The following is a 16,213-nucleotide window of genomic DNA, read 5'->3' as shown; positions in this document are numbered from 1 at the left end:
AGACGAATTTTCATACCCATCGAGTAAAGGGAACGACAACCTCTATCTTCCGAAGTCAGGATGAGGTTTGGGGTGATTATAGGAGGGAAGAGTCTAAAAAGGGTCATAGTAGTAAGATGAGGTTTGAGTTGATTAAGGGAAGGATAGAGGAGTCAAGAACGGAACGTAGGGCAATTATATTAGTAGAATTAGGTTTGGGATAAGTCAGACAGTCAAGGTAGAGGATATATTGAGAGAGGTATAGAGTGAGACATCGAGTAGTGCACTGGAGGAAGTTGAAGGCTTTTTTCTATCTTTCTTTTTACATTTAGGAGTAAAGTAATAAATATATAGATACACAACTACATAGAAAGGAGGGCATACATGTATAAGGAAAATAATAAGGTGATATAAAATTGCATTGTATAAAGTTCCATAGGTGCAAGTATGGACAGATAATCAGAAAGTCAGACTTTCCGGTGTTTCTGAAAGTAAAAGCTAATTCACTTGTGTATTTTATTTTTATGTTTTCCTTAATATTTTAACCCCTTGCGTGCTTCTGTCGGCCAAAGGCCGTGGCCCGCACTACCTTCGTTGTGCTATGCATGTCCGTTGGCTGACGTGGCCCCACCCACTCATTAAACCCATTGCACCGCAGCGGAATTGCCGCCGCATAAACGAGTTAGGAGTGAAGCACTTATAGATACAATTGGCCTGATAATATTTACATGTTTTGATGGATAAATGCAATAAACAGGGACCCATAAGCATCTAATCAAACAACTTATATGAAATCTATGCAGTGACATATATACATGTTAAGGATAAAATAATGCAGCATGTTCACAGCATTTTCACCAGGTCTTGCTGAACCCAGAGGAGGGTGCCTCCTTATTTTGATACAGGTGGACTCATGTAAATATTCTTTTAGTTTCAAAGAAACAGCAGAGAGCACTCACAGGGTAATACATTTCCTGTTTGCTTCAGGCAGACACGTTTTGACATGATGCCTTTCTCAATGCTTGTTTTCAAGTGAAGTCGACACCATTATGTTAATTTATATGTTTCAAAAATCACATACATCTGCTTCCATTGGAGGATTCAGAACATGGCACGTAAAAGGGGACTGGTGCCATCCCAGTCCCGATACTTTGTGCCCTGAAAAGAAAGCACCTAGCTCATCACACTGAACTTCAGAGAGAGTGAAACGGTTTGGGCTGTATTCTCAGGGTCAGAAAGTGTTTCAACTACTTATAATAAAGTTTTCAAGCAGTTTGGGATGCACAAAATCTGTCAGAGAAGTAGGAGGTGCTAGCCAAGTAGCAGCTTTTATGTTATTCTTTTAAAGTATATTTTTTATAGGAATATGACTGCAGCATTTAAAATTGCTAATCTTACTAAAGATATCTTGCTCACCTGGTCTATCTCTCAGTTGAAGCTCTTTCTAAAATGTTTTACTCCAAGATTGAGCTTCGACCTTGATTGTGCACATTGTAATAAGCTAACTTCGTACAAACTCTACATTGAAACATTGGAATATAAAGCCATATGTTGGGTTTTCCCTTACCCACGGTGTAAGAAGGGCAATAACAATGTTGCGCCTAGGCATCCTACCACTGCAAACTTTTACTGCAAGATGGTCAGCGGATGAATCTCCGAAATGTAAATTCTGTCATGGAGGAGATCAGGACATTGAGCATATGTTATTTGTTTGTCCTCATCCAAATATAGTTGCAGCACGGTCTAGATTTCTTGACCCAATATATACCAAATGTAGAATTGTAAATGTAAAAAACCTACTACTTGTATGTAAACAACCACCCAATGAATGGGTATGTTATAATCTTTTTAAATTTCTAAAGTCATTTTTAATACTTTATTAATAATTGTGATTTCATTCTTTGTAATTGTGTTATATTTGTGGTCCTCAGTTGAGTACCAAAACAAATAAAAACTTATTTGATTGATGTTATTCTTTTATGACCATCTTATAGTTTGCTTTAATACCAGTGCAGTAGGATTTTTGCCACATTCTCTCCAGAGATGTACAATTCTGTTTGGTATTCCATAGTCTATCTTTGAACCAGAGGGCCAGTGCAAAGGTTCTATGATGATTTTTGGTTATGATCAGAATAAGGGAATCAAGCAGCAATCTAATCGACCTATCAATGATAGACACGTCAGGACAAACAGACTTATGTAGCCTTGGATGGTTGGACTCTAGGTTGGAGTTCAAGGCAGACATATTGAGTTTCGACCTTTAGGAAAATGTCACACATAGGCATTCTGAAACTTTGGCAGCTATGAGAGGGTGGTGTGGGTCTGTTAGATAGAGGAGGCGGTGAGAAGACTTCCTTCTCTATCGCTGTACCTCCCCCTGCTGAGCTGCAAACCAGAGCTGGTGAGGACTTCCTTCTGCTCCTCTGCCTCTCCCCTCCTGTACCTCTCGCGTCTGCTGAGTTGTAACTCAGGGCTGGTGGTATCTTCCTCTGATTCTCTTCTTCTCCCTGTTTATCCCCAGTACCTCTCTTCACTATGTGCACCTCTTCTCTCCGTACCTCTGTGTTAGGCTGGTGGTAACCTTCTCTAATTATTTTTTTCTCCTCCCTCTCTCTCCTCATACCTAAGTGCCTTCACTCTCTATGTGTACCTCTTGCTCAAAGGTTGTAACTCGGGCTGGTGCCACCTTCCTCTGATTCTCTCCTTCCCCCAGTACCTCCTCCGTCCCCTGTACCTCTGCTCTCCCTATAGACCCTCTTCTCTCTGTACCTCTGGGTCAGGGCTGGAGTGGCCTCCCTCTGCCTCCTCCTCCTCTGTCCCTCTCTTCTCCCTGTACTCCCTCCTCTCTCTGTACCTCCTCCTCCTCTCTCTGTACCTCCTCCTCCTCTCTCTGTTCTTCCTCCTCCCTCTCTTCCTCTTCTCTCTGTACCTCCTCCTACTCTCTCTCTTCCTCGTCTCTCTGTACCTCCTCCTCTCTCTGTACCTCCTCCACTCTCTGTACCTCTTCCTCACTGTCCCTCCTCCTCTCGCTCTTCCTCTTCTCTGTGTACCTCCTCCTCTCTCTGTACCTCCTCCTCCTCTCTGTCCCTCTTCTCTCTGTACCTACTCCTCTCTCTGTACCTCCTCCTCTTCTCTCTGTCCCTCCTCCTCCTCTCTCTGTACCTCCTCCTCCTCTCTCTGTTCCTCCTCCTCTCTCTGTTCCTCCTCTCTGTACCTCCTCCTCTCCTAGGTGCCTCCTCCTCCCCTCTCTGTTCCTCCTCCTCTCTCTGTTCCTCCTCCTCTCTCTGTTCCTCCTCTCTCTGTACCTCCTCCTCTCCTCTGTGCCTCCTCCTCCTCTCTGGACCTCCTCTCTCTGTTCCTCCTTCTCTCTCTGTTCCTCCTCTCTCTGTTCCTCCTCCTCTCTGTCCCTCCTCCTCTCTGTCCCTCCTCCTCTCTGTCCCTCCTCCTCCTCTCTCTGTTCCTCCTCCTCTATCTGTCCCTCCTCCTCCTCTCTCTGTCCCTCCTCCTCTTCTCTCCTCCTCCTCCCTCTGTCCCTCCTCCTCTATCTCTGTCCCTCCTCCTCCTCTCTCTGTCCCACCTCCTCCTCCTCTCTCTGTGCCTCCTCCTCTCTCTGACCATCCTCCTCCTCTCTCTGCCTCCTCCTCCTCTCTCTGTCCCTCCTCTCCTCTCTGTCCCTCCTCCTCTTCTCTCTTTACCTCCTCCTCTCTCTGTTCCTCCTCTCTCTGTTCCTCCTCTCTCTGTCCCTCCTCCTCCTCCTCCCTACTCCTCCCTCTGTGCCTCCTCCTCTCTCTCTGTCCCTCCTCCTCCTCTCTGTCCCACCTCCTCCTCCTCTCTCTGTGCCTCCTCCTCCTCTCTGTCCCTCCTCCTCCTCTCTCTGCCTCCTCCTCTCTCTCTGCCTCCTCCTCCTCCTCTCTCTGTCCCTCCTCTCCTCTCTGTCCCTCCTCCTCTTCTCTCTTTACCTCCTCCTCTCTCTGTCCCTCCTCCTCCTCTCTCTGTCCCTCCTCCTCCTCTCTGTCCCTCCTTCTCCTCTCTCTGTCCCTTCCCTCCTCTCTCTGTGCCTCTTCCTCCTCTCTGTCCTTCCTCCTCCTCTCTCTGTCCCCCCTCCTCCTCTCTCTGTTCCTCCTTCTCTCTCTGTCCCTCCTCCTCCTCTCTCTGTCCCTCCTCCTCCTCTCTGTCCCTCCTTCTCCTCTCTCTGTCCCTCCTCCTCTTCTCTCTGTCCCTCCTTCTCCTCTCTCTGTCCCTCCTCTTCTCTCTGTCCCTCCTCCTCTTCTCTCTGTCCCTCCTCCTCCTCCTCCTCTCTCTGTTCAACCTCCCCTCTCTGTCCCTCCTCCTCCTCTCTCTGTTCCTCCTCTCTCTGTCCCTCCTCCTCTTCTCTCTGTCCCTCCTCCTCCTCTCTCTGTGCCTCCTCCTCCTCTCTCTGTCCCTCCTCCTCCTCTCTCTGTTCCTCCTTCTCTCTCTCTGTCCCTTCCCCTCCTCTCTCTGTCCCTCCTCCTCCTCTCTCTGTCCCTCCTCCTCCTCTCTCTGTTCCTCCTTCTCTCTCTGTCCCTCCTCCTCCTCTCTCTGTCCCTCCTCCTCCTCTCCGTCCCTCCTTCTCCTCTCTCTGTCCCTCCCCCTCCGCTCTCTGTCCCTCCTCCTCTTCTCTCTGTCCCTCCTCCTCCTCTCTCTGTCTCTCCTCCTCCTCTCTGTCCCTCCTTCTCCTCTCCCTGTCCCTCCTCTTCTCTCTAACCCTCCCCCTCCTCTCTCTGTCCCTCCTCTTCTCTCTGTCCCTCCTCCTCCTCTGTCTGTCCCTCCTCCTCCTCTCTCTGTCTCTCCTCCTCCTCTCTCTGTTCCTCCTTCTCTCTCTGTCCCTCCTCCTCCTCTCTGTCCCTCCTCCTCCTCTCTGTCCCTCCTCCTCCTCTCTCTGTCACTCCCCCTCCTCTCTGTCCCTCCTCCTCTTCTCTCTGTCCCTCTTCCTCTCTCTGTCCCTCCTCCGCCCTCTGTGCCTCCTCCTCCTCTGTCCCTACCCCTCCTCTCTCTGTCCCTCCTCCTCTTCTCTCTGTACCTCCTCCTCTCTCTGTGCCTCCTCCTCCTCTCTCTGTCCCTCCTCCTCCTCTCTCTGTCCCTCCCCCTCCTCTCTCTGTCCCTCCTCCTCTTCCTCTGTCCCTCCTTCTCTCTCTGTGCCTCCTCCTCCTCTCTCTGTCCCTCCTCCTCCTCTCTCTGTCCCCCCTCCTCTCTCTGTCCCTCCCCCTTCTCTCTCTGTCCCTACTCCTCTTCTCTCTGTCCCTCCTTCTCCTCTCTCTGTGCCTCCTCCTCCTCCTCTCTCTGTCCCTCCTCCTCCTCTCTGTCCCTCCTTCTCTCTGTCCCTCCTCCTCTTCTCTCTGTCCCTCCTTCTCCTCTCTCTGTGCCTCCTCCTCCTCGTCCTCTCTGTCCCTCCTCCTCCTCTCTGTCCTCCTTCTCTCTCTGTCCCTCCTTCTCTCTCTGTCCCTCCTCCTCTTCTCTCTGTCCCTCCTCCTCTCTCTGTGCCTCCTCCTCCTCTCTCTGTCCCTCCTTCTCCTCTCTCTGTCCCTCCTCCTCCTCTCTGTCCCTCCTTCTCCTCTCTCTGTCCCTCCCCCTCCTCTCTCTGTCCCTCCTCCTCTTCTCTCTGTCCCTCCTCCTCCTCTCTCTGTCCCTCCTCCTCCTCTCTCTGTCCCTCCTTCTCCTCTCTGTCCCTCCTTCTCCTCTCTCTGTCCCTCCTCTTCTCTCTGTCCCTCCTCCTCCCCTCTCTGTCCCTCCTCCTCCTTTCTCTGTTCCTCCTTCTCTCTCTGTCCCTCCTCCTCCTCTCTGTCCCTCCTCCTCCTCTCTGTCCCTCCTCCTCCTCTCTCTGTCCCTCCCCCTCCTCTCTGTCCCTCCTCCTCTTCTCTCTGTCCCTCCTCCTCTCTCTGTGCCTCCCCCTCCTCTCTCTGTCCCTCCCCCTCCTCTCTGTCCCTCCTTCTCCTCTCTCTGTCCCTCCTCCTCCTCTCTGTCCCTCCTCCTCCTCTCTCTGTCCCTCCTCCTCCTCTCTGTCTCTCCTCCTCCTCTCTGTCCCTCCTTCTCTCTCTGTCCCTCCTCCTCCTCTCTCTGTCCCCACCCTTCCTCTCTGTCCCTCCTCCTCTTCTCTCTGTCCCTCCTTCTCCTCTATATGTGCCTCCTCCTCCTCCTCTCTGTCCCTCCTCCTCCTCTCTGTCCCTCCTTCTCTCTCTGTCCCTCCTCCTTCTCTCTGTCCCTCCCCTGCTCTCGCTGTCCCTCCTCCTCTTCTCTCTGTCCCTCCTCCTCTCTCTGTGCCTCCTCCTCCTCTCTCTGTCCCTCCTCCTCCTCTCTCTGTCCCCCCTCCTCTCTCTGTCCCTCCCCCTCCTCTCTATGTCCCTCCTCCTCCTCTCTCTGTCCCTCCTCCTCTTCTCTCTGTCCCTCCTCCTCTCTCTGTGCCTCCTCCTCCTCTCTCTGTCCCTCCTCCTCTTCTCTCTGTCCCTCCTTCTCCTCTCTCTGTGCCTCCTCATCCTCTCTCTATCCCTCCTTCTCTCTGTCCCTCCTCCTCTTCTCTCTGTCCCTCCTTCTCCTCTCTCTGTGCCTCCTCCTCCTCCTCTCTCTGTCCCTCCTCCTCCTCTCTGTCCCTCCTTCTCTCTCTGTCCCTCCTTCTCTCTCTGTCCCTCCTCCTCTTCTCTCTGTCCCTCCCCCTCCTCTCTCTGTCCCTCCTCCTCTTCTCTATGTCCCTCCTCCTCTTCTCTCTGTTCCTCCTTCTCTCTCTGTCCATCCTCCTCCTCTCTATGTCCCTCCTCCTCTTCTCTATGTCCCTCCTCCTCTTCTCTCTGTCCCTCCTCCTCTTCTCTGTCCTTCCTCCTCCTCCTCTCTCTGTCCCTCATCCTCTTCTCTCTGTCCCTCCTCCTCTCTCTGTCCCTCCTCCTCTTCTCTCTGTCCCTCCCCCTCCTCTCTCTGTCCCTCCTCCTCCTCTCTCTGTCCCTCCTCCTCTTCTCTCTTTACCTCCTCCTCTCTCTGTCCCTCCTCCTCCTCCTCCCTACTCCTCCCTCTGTCCCTCCTCCTCCTCTCTCCGTCCCTCCTCCTCTTCTCTCTTTACCTCCTCCTCTCTCTGTGCCTCCTCCTCCTCTCTCTGTTCCTCCTCTCTCTGTCCCTCCTCCTCTCTCTGTCCCTCCTCCTCCTCTCTGTTCCTCCTCCTCCTCTCTCTGTCCCTCCTCCTCCTCTCTGTCCCTCCTCCTCCTCTCTCTGCCCCTCCCCCTCCCTCTCCTCTCTCTGTCCCTCCTCCCCCTCCTCTCTGTCCCTCCTCCTCCTCTCTCTGTCCCTCCTCCTCGTCTCTGTCCCTCCCCCTCCTCTCTCTGTCCCTCCCTCTCTGTCCCTCCTCCTCCTCGTCTCTGTCCCTCCCCCTCCTCTCTCTGTCCCTCCCCCTCCTCTCTCTGTCCCACCTTCCCCTCTCTCTGTCCCTCCCCCTCCTCTCTCTGTCCCTCCTCCTCTTCCCTCTGTCCCGCCTCCTCCTCTCTCTGTCCTTTCTCCTCCTCTCTCTGTACCTCCCCCTCCTCTCTCTGTCCCTCCTCCTCTTCTCTCTGTCCCTCTGCTCTCCCTGTGCTCCCTCTCCTCTCTGTACCTCTGTCTCAGGGCTGGAGTGACCTCCCTCCCCCTCCTCTCTCTGTCCCTCCTCCTCTTCTCTCTGTCCCTCTCCCTCCTCTTCTCTCTGTCCCTCTCCCTCCTCTTCTCTCTGTCCCTCCTCTCTCTGTCCCCCCCTCCTCTCTCTGTCCCTCCTCCTCCTCCTCTCTGTCCCTCCTCCTCCTCTCTCTGACCCTCTCCCTCCTCTCTCTCTGTCCCTCCCCCTCCTCTCTCTGTCCCTCCTCCTCTTCTCTCCTTCCCTGTGCTCCCTCTCCTCTCTGTACCTCTCTCTCTGGGCTGGTGTGACATCCCTCCCCCTCCTCTATCTGTCCCTCCTCCTCTTCTCACTGTCCCTCCCCCTCCTCTCTCTGTCCCTCCCCCTCCTCTCTCTGTCCCTCCTCCTCCTCTGTCCCTCCCCCCCTCTCTCTGTCCCTCCTCCTCCTCTCTGTCCCTCCCCCTCCTCTCTCTGTCCCTCCTCCTCTTCTCTCTGTCCCTCCTTCTCCTCTCTCTGTCCCTCCTCTTCTCTCTGTCCCTCCTCCTCTTCTCTCTGTCCCTCCTCCTCCTCTCTCTGTTCAACCTCCCCTCTCTGTCCCTCCTCCTCCTCTCTCTGTTCCTCCTCTCTCTGTCCCTCCTCCTCTTCTCTCTGTCCCTCCTCCTCCTCTCTCTGTGCCTCCTCCTCCTCTCTCTGTCCCTCCTCCTCCTCTCTCTGTTCCTCCTTCTCTCTCTCTGTCCCTTCCCCTCCTCTCTCTGTCCCTCCTCCTCCTCTCTCTGTCCCCCCTCCTCCTCTCTCTGTTCCTCCTTCTCTCTCTGTCCCTCCTCCTCCTCTCTCTGTCCCTCCTCCTCCTCTCCGTCCCTCCTTCTCCTCTCTCTGTCCCTCCCCCTCCGCTCTCTGTCCCTCCTCCTCTTCTCTCTGTCCCTCCTCCTCCTCTCTCTGTCTCTCCTCCTCCTCTCTGTCCCTCCTTCTCCTCTCCCTGTCCCTCCTCTTCTCTCTAACCCTCCCCCTCCTCTCTCTGTCCCTCCTCTTCTCTCTGTCCCTCCTCCTCCTCTGTCTGTCCCTCCTCCTCCTCTCTCTGTCTCTCCTCCTCCTCTCTCTGTTCCTCCTTCTCTCTCTGTCCCTCCTCCTCCTCTCTGTCCCTCCTCCTCCTCTCTGTCCCTCCTCCTCCTCTCTCTGTCACTCCCCCTCCTCTCTGTCCCTCCTCCTCTTCTCTCTGTCCCTCTTCCTCTCTCTGTCCCTCCTCCGCCCTCTGTGCCTCCTCCTCCTCTGTCCCTACCCCTCCTCTCTCTGTCCCTCCTCCTCTTCTCTCTGTACCTCCTCCTCTCTCTGTGCCTCCTCCTCCTCTCTCTGTCCCTCCTCCTCCTCTCTCTGTCCCTCCCCCTCCTCTCTCTGTCCCTCCTCCTCTTCTCTCTGTCCCTCCTTCTCTCTCTGTGCCTCCTCCTCCTCTCTCTGTCCCTCCTCCTCCTCTCTCTGTCCCCCCTCCTCTCTCTGTCCCTCCCCCTTCTCTCTCTGTCCCTACTCCTCTTCTCTCTGTCCCTCCTTCTCCTCTCTCTGTGCCTCCTCCTCCTCCTCTCTCTGTCCCTCCTCCTCCTCTCTGTCCCTCCTTCTCTCTGTCCCTCCTCCTCTTCTCTCTGTCCCTCCTTCTCCTCTCTCTGTGCCTCCTCCTCCTCGTCCTCTCTGTCCCTCCTCCTCCTCTCTGTCCTCCTTCTCTCTCTGTCCCTCCTTCTCTCTCTGTCCCTCCTCCTCTTCTCTCTGTCCCTCCTCCTCTCTCTGTGCCTCCTCCTCCTCTCTCTGTCCCTCCTTCTCCTCTCTCTGTCCCTCCTCCTCCTCTCTGTCCCTCCTTCTCCTCTCTCTGTCCCTCCCCCTCCTCTCTCTGTCCCTCCTCCTCCTCTCTCTGTCCCTCCTCCTCCTCTCTCTGTCCCTCCTTCTCCTCTCTGTCCCTCATTCTCCTCTCTCTGTCCCTCCTCTTCTCTCTGTCCCTCCTCCTCCCCTCTCTGTCCCTCCTCCTCCTTTCTCTGTTCCTCCTTCTCTCTCTGTCCCTCCTCCTCCTCTCTGTCCCTCCTCCTCCTCTCTGTCCCTCCTCCTCCTCTCTCTGTCCCTCCCCCTCCTCTCTGTCCCTCCTCCTCCTCTCTGTCTCTCCTCCTCCTCTCTGTCCCTCCTTCTCTCTCTGTCCCTCCTCCTCCTCTCTCTGTCCCCACCCTTCCTCTCTGTCCCTCCTCCTCTTCTCTCTGTCCCTCCTTCTCCTCTATATGTGCCTCCTCCTCCTCCTCTCTGTCCCTCCTCCTCCTCTCTGTCCCTCCTTCTCTCTCTGTCCCTCCTCCTTCTCTCTGTCCCTCCCCCTGCTCTCGCTGTCCCTCCTCCTCTTCTCTCTGTCCCTCCTCCTCTCTCTGTGCCTCCTCCTCCTCTCTCTGTCCCTCCTCCTCCTCTCTCTGTCCCCCCTCCTCTCTCTGTCCCTCCCCCTCCTCTCTATGTCCCTCCTCCTCCTCTCTCTGTCCCTCCTCCTCTTCTCTCTGTCCCTCCTCCTCTCTCTGTGCCTCCTCCTCCTCTGTCTGTCCCTCCTCCTCCTCTCTCTGTCTCTCCTCCTCCTCTCTCTGTTCCTCCTTCTCTCTCTGTCCCTCCTCCTCCTCTCTGTCCCTCCTCCTCCTCTCTGTCCCTCCTCCTCCTCTCTCTGTCACTCCCCCTCCTCTCTGTCCCTCCTCCTCTTCTCTCTGTCCCTCTTCCTCTCTCTGTCCCTCCTCCGCCCTCTGTGCCTCCTCCTCCTCTGTCCCTACCCCTCCTCTCTCTGTCCCTCCTCCTCTTCTCTCTGTACCTCCTCCTCTCTCTGTGCCTCCTCCTCCTCTCTCTGTCCCTCCTCCTCCTCTCTCTGTCCCTCCCCCTCCTCTCTCTGTCCCTCCTCCTCTTCTCTCTGTCCCTCCTTCTCTCTCTGTGCCTCCTCCTCCTCTCTCTGTCCCTCCTCCTCCTCTCTCTGTCCCCCCTCCTCTCTCTGTCCCTCCCCCTTCTCTCTCTGTCCCTACTCCTCTTCTCTCTGTCCCTCCTTCTCCTCTCTCTGTGCCTCCTCCTCCTCCTCTCTCTGTCCCTCCTCCTCCTCTCTGTCCCTCCTTCTCTCTGTCCCTCCTCCTCTTCTCTCTGTCCCTCCTTCTCCTCTCTCTGTGCCTCCTCCTCCTCGTCCTCTCTGTCCCTCCTCCTCCTCTCTGTCCTCCTTCTCTCTCTGTCCCTCCTTCTCTCTCTGTCCCTCCTCCTCTTCTCTCTGTCCCTCCTCCTCTCTCTGTGCCTCCTCCTCTTCTCTCTGTCCCTCCTTCTCCTCTCTCTGTCCCTCCTCCTCCTCTCTGTCCCTCCTTCTCCTCTCTCTGTCCCTCCCCCTCCTCTCTCTGTCCCTCCTCCTCCTCTCTCTGTCCCTCCTCCTCCTCTCTCTGTCCCTCCTTCTCCTCTCTGTCCCTCCTTCTCCTCTCTCTGTCCCTCCTCTTCTCTCTGTCCCTCCTCCTCCCCTCTCTGTCCCTCCTCCACCTTTCTCTGTTCCTCCTTCTCTCTCTGTCCCTCCTCCTCCTCTCTGTCCCTCCTCCTCCTCTCTGTCCCTCCTCCTCCTCTCTCTGTCCCTCCCCCTCCTCTCTGTCCCTCCTCCTCTTCTCTCTGTCCCTCCTCCTCTCTCTGTGCCTCCCCCTCCTCTCTCTGTCCCTCCCCCTCCTCTCTGTCCCTCCTTCTCCTCTCTCTGTCCCTCCTCCTCCTCTCTGTCCCTCCTCCTCCTCTCTCTGTCCCTCCTCCTCCTCTCTGTCCCTCCTTCTCTCTGTCCCTCCTCCTCTTCTCTCTGTCCCTCCTTCTCCTCTCTCTGTGCCTCCTCCTCCTCGTCCTCTCTGTCCCTCCTCCTCCTCTCTGTCCTCCTTCTCTCTCTGTCCCTCCTTCTCTCTCTGTCCCTCCTCCTCTTCTCTCTGTCCCTCCTCCTCTCTCTGTGCCTCCTCCTCCTCTCTCTGTCCCTCCTTCTCCTCTCTCTGTCCCTCCTCCTCCTCTCTGTCCCTCCTTCTCCTCTCTCTGTCCCTCCCCCTCCTCTCTCTGTCCCTCCTCCTCCTCTCTCTGTCCCTCCTCCTCCTCTCTCTGTCCCTCCTTCTCCTCTCTGTCCCTCATTCTCCTCTCTCTGTCCCTCCTCTTCTCTCTGTCCCTCCTCCTCCCCTCTCTGTCCCTCCTCCTCCTTTCTCTGTTCCTCCTTCTCTCTCTGTCCCTCCTCCTCCTCTCTGTCCCTCCTCCTCCTCTCTGTCCCTCCTCCTCCTCTCTCTGTCCCTCCCCCTCCTCTCTGTCCCTCCTCCTCCTCTCTGTCTCTCCTCCTCCTCTCTGTCCCTCCTTCTCTCTCTGTCCCTCCTCCTCCTCTCTCTGTCCCCACCCTTCCTCTCTGTCCCTCCTCCTCTTCTCTCTGTCCCTCCTTCTCCTCTATATGTGCCTCCTCCTCCTCCTCTCTGTCCCTCCTCCTCCTCTCTGTCCCTCCTTCTCTCTCTGTCCCTCCTCCTTCTCTCTGTCCCTCCCCCTGCTCTCGCTGTCCCTCCTCCTCTTCTCTCTGTCCCTCCTCCTCTCTCTGTGCCTCCTCCTCCTCTCTCTGTCCCTCCTCCTCCTCTCTCTGTCCCCCCTCCTCTCTCTGTCCCTCCCCCTCCTCTCTATGTCCCTCCTCCTCCTCTCTCTGTCCCTCCTCCTCTTCTCTCTGTCCCTCCTCCTCTCTCTGTGCCTCCTCCTCCTCTGTCTGTCCCTCCTCCTCCTCTCTCTGTCTCTCCTCCTCCTCTCTCTGTTCCTCCTTCTCTCTCTGTCCCTCCTCCTCCTCTCTGTCCCTCCTCCTCCTCTCTGTCCCTCCTCCTCCTCTCTCTGTCACTCCCCCTCCTCTCTGTCCCTCCTCCTCTTCTCTCTGTCCCTCTTCCTCTCTCTGTCCCTCCTCCGCCCTCTGTGCCTCCTCCTCCTCTGTCCCTACCCCTCCTCTCTCTGTCCCTCCTCCTCTTCTCTCTGTACCTCCTCCTCTCTCTGTGCCTCCTCCTCCTCTCTCTGTCCCTCCTCTCTCTGTCCCTCCCCCTCCTCTCTCTGTCCCTCCTCCTCTTCTCTCTGTCCCTCCTTCTCTCTCTGTGCCTCCTCCTCCTCTCTCTGTCCCTCCTCCTCCTCTCTCTGTCCCCCCTCCTCTCTCTGTCCCTCCCCCTTCTCTCTCTGTCCCTACTCCTCTTCTCTCTGTCCCTCCTTCTCCTCTCTCTGTGCCTCCTCCTCCTCCTCTCTCTGTCCCTCCTCCTCCTCTCTGTCCCTCCTTCTCTCTGTCCCTCCTCCTCTTCTCTCTGTCCCTCCTTCTCCTCTCTCTGTGCCTCCTCCTCGTCGTCCTCTCTGTCCCTCCTCCTCCTCTCTGTCCTCCTTCTCTCTCTGTCCCTCCTTCTCTCTCTGTCCCTCCTCCTCTTCTCTCTGTCCCTCCTCCTCTCTCTGTGCCTCCTCCTCTTCTCTCTGTCCCTCCTTCTCCTCTCTCTGTCCCTCCTCCTCCTCTCTGTCCCTCCTTCTCCTCTCTCTGTCCCTCCCCCTCCTCTCTCTGTCCCTCCTCCTCCTCTCTCTGTCCCTCCTTCTCCTCTCTGTCCCTCCTTCTCCTCTCTCTGTCCCTCCTCTTCTCTCTGTCCCTCCTCCTCCCCTCTCTGTCCCTCCTCCACCTTTCTCTGTTCCTCCTTCTCTCTCTGTCCCTCCTCCTCCTCTCTGTCCCTCCTCCTCCTCTCTGTCCCTCCTCCTCCTCTCTCTGTCCCTCCCCCTCCTCTCTGTCCCTCCTCCTCTTCTCTCTGTCCCTCCTCCTCTCTCTGTGCCTCCCCCTCCTCTCTCTGTCCCTCCCCCTCCTCTCTGTCCCTCCTTCTCCTCTCTCTGTCCCTCCTCCTCCTCTCTGTCCCTCCTCCTCCTCTCTGTCCCTCCTTCTCTCTCTGTCCCTCCTCCTTCTCTCTGTCCCTCCCCCTGCTCTCGCTGTCCCTCCTCCTCTTCTCTCTGTCCCTCCTCCTCTCTCTGTGCCTCCTCCTCCTCTCTCTGTCCCTCCTCCTCCTCTCTCTGTCCCCCCTCCTCTCTCTGTCCCTCCCCCTCCTCTCTATGTCCCTCCTCCTCCTCTCTCTGTCCCTCCTCCTCTTCTCTCTGTCCCTCCTCCTCTCTCTGTGCCTCCTCCTCCTCTCTCTGTCCCTCCTTCTCCTCTCTCTGTGCCTCCTCATCCTCTCTCTATCCCTCCTTCTCTCTGTCCCTCCTCCTCTTCTCTCTGTCCCTCCCCCTCCTCTCTCTGTGCCTCCTCCTCCTCCTCTCTCTGTCCCTCCTCCTCCTCTCTGTCCCTCCTTCTCTCTCTGTCCCTCCTTCTCTCTCTGTCCCTCCTCCTCTTCTCTCTGTCCCTCCCCCTCCTCTCTCTGTCCCTCCTCCTCTTCTCTATGTCCCTCCTCCTCTTCTCTCTGTTCCTCCTTCTCTCTCTGTCCATCCTCCTCCTCTCTATGTCCCTCCTCCTCTTCTCTATGTCCCTCCTCCTCTTCTCTCTGTCCCTCCTCCTCTTCTCTGTCCTTCCTCCTCCTCCTCTCTCTGTCCCTCCTCCTCTTCTCTCTGTCCCTCCTCCTCTCTCTGTCCCTCCTCCTCTTCTCTCTGTCCCTCCCCCTCCTCTCTCTGTCCCTCCTCCTCTTCTCTCTTTACCTCCTCCTCTCTCTGTCCCTCCTCCTCCTCCTCCCTACTCCTCCCTCTGTCCCTCCTCCTCTTCTCTCTTTACCTCCTCCTCTCTCTGTGCCTCCTCCTCCTCTCTCTGTTCCTCCTCTCTCTGTCCCTCCTCCTCTCTCTGTCCCTCCTCCTCCTCTCTGTTCCTCCTCCTCCTCTCTCTGTCCCTCCTCCTCCTCTCTCTGCCCCTCCCCCTCCCTCTCCTCTCTCTGTCCCTCCTCCCCCTCCTCTCTGTCCCTCCTCCTCCTCTCTCTGTCCCTCCTCCTCGTCTCTGTCCCTCCCCCTCCTCTCTCTGTCCCTCCCTCTCTGTCCCTCCTCCTCCTCGTCTCTGTCCCTCCCCCTCCTCTCTCTGTCCCTCCCCCTCCTCTCTCTGTCCCACCTTCCCCTCTCTCTGTCCCTCCCCCTCCTCTCTCTGTCCCTCCTCCTCTTCCCTCTGTCCCGCCTCCTCCTCTCTCTGTCCTTTCTCCTCCTCTCTCTGTACCTCCCCCTCCTCTCTCTGTCCCTCCTCCTCTTCTCTCTGTCCCTCTGCTCTCCCTGTGCTCCCTCTCCTCTCTGTACCTCTGTCTCGGGGCTGGAGTGACCTCCCTCCCCCTCCTCTCTCTGTCCCTCCTCCTCTTCTCTCTGTCCCTCTCCCTCCTCTTCTCTCTGTCCCTCTCCCTCCTCTTCTCTCTGTCCCTCCTCTCTCTGTCCCCCCCTCCTCTCTCTGTCCCTCCTCCTCCTCCTCTCTGTCCCTCCTCCTCCTCTCTCTGACCCTCTCCCTCCTCTCTCTGTCCCCCCCCCCCCTCCTCTCTCTGTCCCTCCCTCTCCTCTCTCTGTCCCTCCCTCTCCTCTCTCTGTCCCTCCCCCTCCTCTCTCTGTCCCTCCTCCTCTTCTCTCCTTCCCTGTGCTCCCTCTCCTCTCTGTACCTCTCTCTCTGGGCTGGAGTGACATCCCTCCCCCTCCTCTATCTGTCCCTCCTCCTCTTCTCACTGTCCCTCCCCCTCCTCTCTCTGTCCCTCCCCCTCCTCTCTCTGTCCCTCCGCCTCTCTCTATCCCTCCTCCTCTCTCTGTTTCTCCTCCTCTCTCTGTCCCTCCCCCTCCTCCTCTCTGTCCTTCCTCCTCCTCTCTCTGTCCCTCCTCCTCTTCTCTCTGTCCCTCCCCCTCCTCTCTCTGTCCCTCCTCCTATTCTCTCTGTCCCTCCCCCTCCGCTCTCTGTTCCTCCTCCTCTCCTCTTTGTACCTCTTTCTCAGGGCTGGAGTGACCTCCCTCCCCCTCCTCTCTTCCCAGGATCCCTCCCATCCCTCCCTGAGGGTCATTCAGGATCTTTGTAGTATAATAAGGGGTTGTTTAGGTTCTCACGGATTCTCCCAGGTTCAAGAGCTTCTCAACATACAAAGTTAAACGCCGGGTCCTTACCTGCCCCGGCCGCGGCCTGCAATGACTGCAGCAGCAGAAGGGCCTCCACCAGACAGCACGGCACACCACTGAGCATGCGCAGACATTACTTCGTGGGTCATAATGACGTCTCAACCGCTGAGCATGCGCAGACATTACTCCATGGGTCATGATCTACTCTCAACCACTGAGCATGCGCAGACATTACTCCCCGGGTCATAATCACGTCTCAACCACTGAGCATGCGCAGACATTACTCCGCCGGTCATGATAGGCGTATCAGCCTCTGATCATGCGCAGATCAGTGGCACCGGCACAGTATGGGTATCTTAGCCTCTGAGCATGCGCAGATCCGTGAGCAAGGACCATCCACGGTTCAGCCTTTGCGCATGCGCACACTTGAGCTGTTTCCCAGCCGTGGGGCATGTGTTGATGCTCTCATGGCCAGCACGAGTGTCAACTCACGCAAGCAGCGGGTTCAGCAGCGCAGACTGGGGCCGGTGCAGCCTCAGAGTCTCCTGAGTATGCAAATGGGTTGTTATCGAAAACACTAGCACCAGAACCTAGTAGTTTTGAAGTGGCTGCGAAGACTTGCAGAGCAGCAGCGGCTCTCACAGC

The 16,213-nt window shown here is 56.6% G+C and overlaps 1 long non-coding RNA gene across 1 annotated transcript in view; it reads right to left on the bottom strand.

Moving 5' to 3' along the window:
* Positions 1 to 15,665, bottom strand: part of LOC147709898 (uncharacterized) — a 39,141-nt gene extending 23,476 nt beyond the window's left edge. The window contains exon 1 of the long non-coding RNA XR_015296749.1: positions 15,617 to 15,665. This is a non-coding gene — a long non-coding RNA (uncharacterized LOC147709898). The remainder of the gene's footprint in view (positions 1 to 15,616) is intronic.
* Positions 15,666 to 16,213: the final 548 nt, after the last annotated feature.

Source organism: Lissotriton vulgaris, chromosome 6 (assembly GCF_964263255.1).
Source record: "Lissotriton vulgaris chromosome 6, aLisVul1.2, whole genome shotgun sequence".
NCBI classification, from domain to species: Eukaryota; Metazoa; Chordata; class Amphibia; order Caudata; family Salamandridae; genus Lissotriton; species Lissotriton vulgaris.
The sequence above is the reverse complement of the archived record's forward strand: the minus strand, read 5'-3'. Positions and strand labels throughout refer to the sequence as shown.